Genomic DNA, 7,948 nt, shown 5'->3' with positions numbered 1-7,948 from the left:
ACCCTAAATCCCCATTTTTCTATGATTAAAATGAAATGCCACTAGATTTATATATAGATATCCATGTCCATCTATTAGTGGCGTTTCATTATAATCATGGAAAAATGTGGATTTTGGGTTATTTTTTAATCTGAAAATTGGGTTTTTTGTTTGTTTGGGTTTTTTTAAATCAGAGAAAACCAGGATCCCTGCCCACGATAAAGGAGTAGGGAACATCGCACTTGGTATTTTCTAAACCTAGAGTTTGTTTGTGTACGATTTATCCAACAGAGAAGTAATGCAAACACACAACTAGCAAGTTTCCACAACACCAAAGGTCTGCTTGACAAGCACCATCAAAAACTCCATGCCAAGACAGCATTTGGTATGTAGCTATTGGCTGGTCACTTATGCAAAAGTGAGCCTAAGTTCATTCACAAATAATATTTTTATTGTAAAGTGCAACAGCATTATAACAGGAATTTCACAGCCCAGCCTGGGAAGGTGCACTGTGGTAACTAGCCCCATTTTATAGATAAGGAAAGAGAGGCAACAAAGCAAAGGCTGGGCAAAAAGTTATTGCAGTGGCCAGAATTTGAACTCCAGAGACTTCTGGTGCCTTGAACTTTACTTAATAAAAAGGCCCCTGCCGTTCAGGTGAACGGCGAGGGAGTTTCTAGATGTCCTTTTTTGATATATTTATTGCTAACTGAAAACAGGATTTGACTGCAAAATACATGGCAATTGAAATATGAATAGCTGTTGGAAAACGATTTACAAAAGGCAAGGAGAGACTGCAAGTGTCTGGCTTGACACTGAGCGCAGAGATCTGACATAAATTCAAGTGTACCTGCTTTATCACTAGCATTTTCTTTCGCAGGATGGAGACGACAAATAATTTAGAAAGACTTTGATTACTGGCTTATAACCATGAAATTCCATACCACCTTCGGTCCACTGCAATTCAGAGGGGAAAACGGAGCCATAAACAGCACCAGATTGGCACAAGATACGTACATTATTCTAAGGACAATAGATGATATAACTGGGCTCGTCTACACAGGAAAATCAGGATGGAGTAAATTAGGGTCTGGAGTTACAATGCATTAGCTATCTCACACTAACATCTCCCACAGACACTAAATGTCACTATGCAGAGCAGCTTAACACACCCTAACTCACTGCTCAACAATCTGCATGCGTGGACAAGCTTTGTGACCGTGCCACATGTCCCTAAAACAGTCAACGTACCACTTAAATACTGGGCTGGCTGTAAAGCACCATTTCTATTTATATGACAATGTGCTGAGCTATCATTAACTCAATAGCTTACTGCTAAAGCTAGCTGCCAATAAGCGTTGGATGATTTAGACTCCCAGCATTAAAGTTTTAAAAATAAATAAAATAAAATAATGTAAAATAAAAAATGGATTTCCAACAGTGGCAATGGCACTTCTACATGTGGATCCTGGAAAAAGCAGCACCACTGCCGATGCAAAAGGAAACCCGGGAACAGTGTTGGTGGACTTCAGTCCGGTAACAAGAGATGATTCATTCAGATTTTTAAAAGATAATACTAACAGGGACCTTCCTATGAGCCAGCTCATACCGCTCAACATCACACAAGGCAGAAGCTAGCAATAAGTCAGCCCTAAGCATGATAGGCTATAATAGGGCATAGCAATTTTATACCTTTATGAAGTGACAAGTTATTTGCACGCTCCTTAGATCAACCAAACCCACCAAAGATCCAAAATTAAGCCTTGTACCAGACTTTTAGAGGACTAAGAGGAAACTCAAGAATCACTGTGCTATCAAATAGGATAAACCACACCCTAAAGATAACCAATGAAGAGAATACAATATGAAATTAGAAGTTAACGAACCTTCATTCTAAACACAGAGGCTGTTCAAAGATTACACGTCTGGCTAGACTGTTCTCATTAATGATTCAAGAATGAATTCCACAACACCTAATTTTCCCACAAGACTTTTTCAGAAGAGGTATGCAAGCTGAAAAAAAAAGGTTTCTAGCCTTCAAGCATTTTTAGAATCTATTGCTGATCAACCTGTTTTTGTAACGTTTCTGCAAAACGTCACACAAAAGGCAACACAGAGAGAAACGCTGAGATACCACAATTAAATTACATTTAGACCAGTTCCACGTAACCTTTGGTCCACTGCGATTTAGAGTGGAAGACGGAGCCTTAAACAGCACCAGACCGGCACTAAATAAGTACATTATTCTAAGGACAGTAGATGGATGCAACTGAGCTTGTCTACACAGGAAAATCAGGATGGAGTAAATTAGAGCCTGGAGTTATAATGCATTAGCTACCTTTGCCCACTCAGTGGTTTTCACACTGTGGTCCACATGTCATCAGGGGCTCCACAAAGAGATTGGGGGCAATGGAGGAGTGGTGGGGTCACCTGACTCCATGTCAGTCTTTAGGACAGGGTAGGGGCTCCACACCAGAAGTGGTACAAAAGGGTTTCCTGACTTCAGGAAATTTGAAAACCCACTGATTTAGACCATCGGAAAGTTAGACCATTTGAAAAAAATCGAGAGATATCTGATCTTCTATTGCCTAAACCTTTAAAAATCTACATGCTGAGGTTTGCCAACACTTTAGATATTAAACAAGGTTGAGTGACAGGAGTAAAAGATGTAGTCCATATCTGGTTGGGAATCACTGGACTGGTCGCTAGGTCTCTCATTTGCTACTGGGCCATTTTAACCACCTCAGCATGCTGCCTCGATCTCTCGGAAGTCATTTCCTCGGCCCCTGAACATAACATGACAGTGGCTAACGGCACACACGAGCATGATTTAAGGTCAGACTGTCCAAGAGTCCAGCCACAGTACACAGCTACATACACAGTTACATGCCAGGATAGACTATGCTGGGCTCAGATCCAATCACAACTGAATGTGCTTCCAGAGTTGCCATTTCATAAAGGTTTACTCCTGCAATCTTCTGACTACCAAAGGGGAAAGCAAACTTTAAGAACAAAAGCAGGAAAGTGAAATAGCGTTGGCATTCAGCAGAACAGACTAAATTTAGACTCCGCAAAATGAAACAAAAAAGCCACTAATATTTTTTTTTTAACATTTACTTAATTTTATATATTTGGAGTGAATTTGGCATCAAGCCTTTCTAACAAGAGCCACTGACACAAAGCCGTCAAAAAGATGCTGCTAAGGATTACAGTGATTTTGCATCCAGTGAGGTCTGAAAAAACTAATCACTATAACATACTTGAGCAAAAACCCTGTCAGAAAGACACTTCAATTAATGCGTAATGCTGGTAAAAGGCATAAACCAACAGCTTTCTGAAAACAGTTTTTCTAAAGCATTAAGCCTTTCAAAGAGGGTTAAAACCCCACATACAGGCAGCCTCCTTCTCCGCCATGGGAGTTTGAAGAAAAGGGATTCACATTATTGATGAGAACAGAAAATCAAGCACCCACATCACCAGCATCCCATCATCACACAAAGTAGTAAACCAGGAGATTCCTCCATAGTCAGATGCTGTTCGGGGATTTCAAACGGATAACCAAACAGCTCTTTCATACTGGCCAGGCTGAATTCCAGTGCAATAAAGATGTAAAAATTAACAGTTGCTCCGTACTGCTCTCTCTCCAAGTTAGAGAGACTTGATAAAGAATCTTTACCTTTCATGCAAAAAACATGTTTATGCAGTGCCTTTTATCCTGACAAATCCTACATCCCTTTGCAAATTATATATGACCCTATACCCATCTGTGCCAGAAAAGGAAAGAGCTCTAGCTCGGTAGAATTCTGCCTATGCAGGCATAATATATGGAGCAAAATTCAATTCTGCTATGACAACAGGATTTGTGATAACTAGTGACAAGTTCTTACTCTTACATCTCTTCCCATACTCGGCCATTTGAGCAACTCAGTAATTCTAACCAGCTCTGCCATGATTTTACTACTGACTCAGCAAGAAGCACCCTTCGCTCCATGTCACTAAATACCACTGAACTCTGTGCTGCTCTTTGAAGCATCCTATCACAACACCGACTAGCTTAACACTACAAATCTTGTTACATTCAGTGAGATCAGAGGCAGAAAGGAGTGCAGTTCCAAAAAAAAAAAAAAAACCCAACACCAAAAAAGAAAATCCAACCTGATGGTGTTATCACAAGGAAAGAAAAAGTGAATTTGAGTAACATTAGGATTGGACCTGCCCACTTCACAAGATGAAACAAACCAGATTAATGTTGTAAAATGAGTCCAAGGCATGTGAAGTGATATAAGCCATCTGCAGAAGAAATCACATTTGGACGAAGGAAGTGAGCCAGGAGAATAGTCATGTTTTTATTTTAATTTACATATATTTCAGTAGAGTATTTGGTTACCATAAAGGTGAGCAGATGTACCCAAGTTTTCCAGAATATTAAGAAAGAAGGCATACCACAAAGCATGACTAAGTGTGAATGAATTTAAGCTCCAAGATACACATTTTCAAGTGCCATCAATGTATGCTTCTGTGGGCAGGGGCCATATTTTCTCCACCTTGCATAATAGTCATTTACTGGCCCAGGTATATCACTGAATTTTTTCCCCACATCCACATACACCTTTTGCGCACACAAAATTAAATATGCAAGAAAGAGGAATGATTTTTCGCTCTCTCTCTCTAATATGCCAAACAACTCCATTAAAGTTAATATAGTACAGCTAAACCCAGACAGACATCACTGGAGGTCCTGAACCCAGATATCCAAGTTGAAGCTAGTCACACTGGAGACAGAAATCACACTCCGAAAGCAATCTGTGCACGCAGAATCAGCCATTAAGTGTACATTATCAGAGCCAGTGGGTTTCCGTTCCAAAAACCCTTTTATCTGGACTCGGACCAATTCTCAGAGCCAAAAGACAGCATTAGACCCCACCTTGTTTTTAAAAAAAAAAAAAAAAAAAAAAAAAAAAAAAAAAAACTCACTAATCTCAGGTATGATATTGCATTTTAAAAGCCAAAGAGTATATCAAAGTCACTGGTGCTTATCAACATCAAGGAACTGCTTGAACAAGACACCGATTCATATCTTAGGACAAAATTTTTCTTGAAGCAAACACGGGGGGAGGGGGTGAATAACTTCATACCGGTTTGTTTACATGCACAGTGATAACCTTTTTAAACAGTTCTCAGTCACACGCTGTGGAAAGCCGCAAAAATTGGCAACTACTGAAAAAGATTACAGTGCAAGTTTACCGAGGCTGTGAAAACACCCATTTAAAACACAATTCATATGCTGGGAACAAGCTGATATGAGGCCTTTTCTCCCCCCCACTGAAAGGGGACCTCAACCATGCAAATAACAATTCACATCCCTCTTTCCATTAAACATATGGAAAGAAATTATAAACTTAAATACAAAGCCAGACTGTTTTCAGAGACTAGTGCAAAGACTGCCAAATGAACCCTTCCCTTGCTAACAGAGGAATAGGAGGCAGGGAGTAACAGGGAGGCTCCCCTGACAATACAAGGGGGTGAGAAGCAAAGTGCCCTCCCCGCAGAAGCCAGGACAGAGAGGGGATACTGTCACATATTCAAAGCATCCAAAAGCCACATGAAACCTGGTCGCTGTCAAGTGGAAAATCTGACTGGGCACAGATAAGGATCTACACCATCAGACTGCAGAATCTAAGTTGCAGCTTTAAAATCAATTTTCTAGCTCCTAAGGTTGCCACGATAAGCTTTCACACACTCCCTATTGACAAAACACAGTTCTTTCGACTCATGCTTGGCAACTTTTGTGTGTCCACCCACCACTTCTCCACTGTACCAAACAGTCAAGTGAAACTGGTATTCAGACATGTCTCTGGTACTTGAGCTCACTCTGTTTCTTGCAAAAAGCTGGGGTGCGGGAGTGGGGAGGAGGTCTCGCAAGACTATGCGCTAATGTTATTTTTGAGGGAGAATCAATGACAAAGACAAAAAGACAGCAATAAGAGAGGCCAGAGAAAAGACAGAACAGTGAAGGATGCCTCTGGCCACAGCCAGGGCCTGGGGTGGTGCAGTGACCCCCAAAGAAATGAGCCCCAAAGAAGGGGAAACAACACATCCTTTCCCATCACACGTCTCCCCTCAGTGCGTTGCTATGCTGGCAAGTGCTACTGATGCAATTTCAGCTTATACTGGCAAAGCTGTGCCTTTCCCTGTACACTTTATTCCGGCTCCACTTGCTCCCGCCCCTAAAGTGAAATGTGTTACATTGGCAAGGTGGTAGTTCTGTGCGTGTGACTTCATCAGTCAGGCGCTTTTGCAAGCAAGGCTGCATCAGTTCAGGATCACACCTCACCACACCTCTGACCAACACAGCTAGGTGGGCAGAAATCCAGCATGTAGACAAGGCTCTATTATGTGCCAGTGAATGGCAAAGGATGGAGCTCCAGGGACAAAACCCCAGTGAGAACCGTAATATCTGTCCTTGTCTGACACAGGGATTTGGGGCAAGTCCAGGAGAACTGGTGTTGCATTGCCCCCAAATCACAACAGTGAGTCTCCCCTCCTAATTCACCCAAAATCAGGCTAGCAAGTTTGGCCCTCTGACTAGGAGACACTAGGTAAAGCTTTCTCCAGCCTGATTACATCACTGCATTGTGATATTGCAGCAGCCATCTAGATGTGATCTCACAATGCACAGGGCACTGCATCATCGCATGTCATCTCTCTAGGATCCCAATGCTGTTCAATGACAGGGCAGCTCTTAAAAGATAAGTGCTGCTCCTCTTAGATTTAGGATGCAGGTCAGCACTATCTCCAGTTAAGTAAAACACAGCTCCTTTATCAAAGCTGCCTGTTCCTTCTGCCCTAGCAAACCGCATTTCTTTGGTGAACGCTCTACTACATAATGGCCAATGCGTAAACAGGTGTCACTACGATAATTAAAATCATTTTAATGCAAATAACATCCCCATCAATTAATGGGGATTAAGCAAGCCTCCCTGCAGGAGTCTGATCACTGGGTTCTCTCACAAACAGAAAGCAGCTGCAGGTAATGCACCAATACCATGCAGTCCAGGAACAAAATGTAGCATTTTAACAAGGCTTCCCATGACTTTTCAACAACTCCTCCAAAACTGAAAATTACAGACTTTAAAGCATGCAGCGGCACACAGCTCCCCCCTCAACCTCAGAGACATTTTTAAAAAAACAGAAACACCGAATCTTCAAGGATTGATGATGGAGGCGTTTAGCCCAAAACACCTCAGTCTAGAGAGACTCTGGTGGCAGGCTGCTTACAAAGTGATCCTCACAAATAAGACCCCGGCGCTTTTTCCTGCCCAGAGCAGGGGGTTGGACTTGATGATCAAATAGGTCCCTTCTGACCCTAGCAACCTATGACCCACGCACTAAGACCACCCCACGGCAGTAACGCTTATTGGTTTAACATGGACACAGAAGAGCCCAGTCAAAAAAAAAACAAAACAAAAACAAACCCATCAGCCAGCTAGGAAAACTTCAGAGGAGGCAGCCGGCACCAAGCCATGCCTATTAAACCCTCTCTTTCCAAAAAGAAACCCATTGCAGAGTCAGATAGCCAGGAAAGTGCCAGAGGAGGCAGGCAGCATCAAGCTATACCTCCCAAAACCTCTCCTTATAAAAAAACAAACAAACAAAAAAAAGAAACCCAACAAAACAAACCCCATCTGCGGGTCAGACAGCCAGCAACATGCCCGAACAGCCCGTGTCAAGCCATACCTCCCCCAAACCCCCCTTTCCAAAGAGGGGAATTAGACCAGAGGAGACAGGCAGCATCCGAACTCACGGCAGGGGCAATGTTATCTTTCATGAGACCAAATGCCAGAGGGGGCAGACCCCCCCAGGGCCCCTCTCCTCGCAAAGAGAGACCCGGCGGGCGCATCAGACAAGCACAGAAACAGCAGAGGAGGCCGAGGGAGCCTTTTCTTCCAAAAAAAAAAAAAAAAAAAAA

The 7,948-nt window shown here is 42.4% G+C and overlaps 1 protein-coding gene across 1 annotated transcript in view; it reads right to left on the bottom strand.

Annotated features, from left to right (window-relative positions):
• The window catches only part of FBXO42 (F-box protein 42), an 81,686-nt gene that overhangs the window by 73,042 nt on the left and 696 nt on the right, over positions 1-7,948 (bottom strand). The gene's annotated exons all lie outside the window — the stretch shown is intronic.

The sequence above is a fragment of the Gavialis gangeticus genome, unplaced genomic scaffold (assembly GCF_001723915.1).
Source record: "Gavialis gangeticus isolate Ggan-Ray unplaced genomic scaffold, GavGan_comp1, whole genome shotgun sequence".
NCBI lineage: Eukaryota > Metazoa > Chordata > Crocodylia > Gavialidae > Gavialis > Gavialis gangeticus.
The sequence above is the reverse complement of the archived record's forward strand: the minus strand, read 5'-3'. Positions and strand labels throughout refer to the sequence as shown.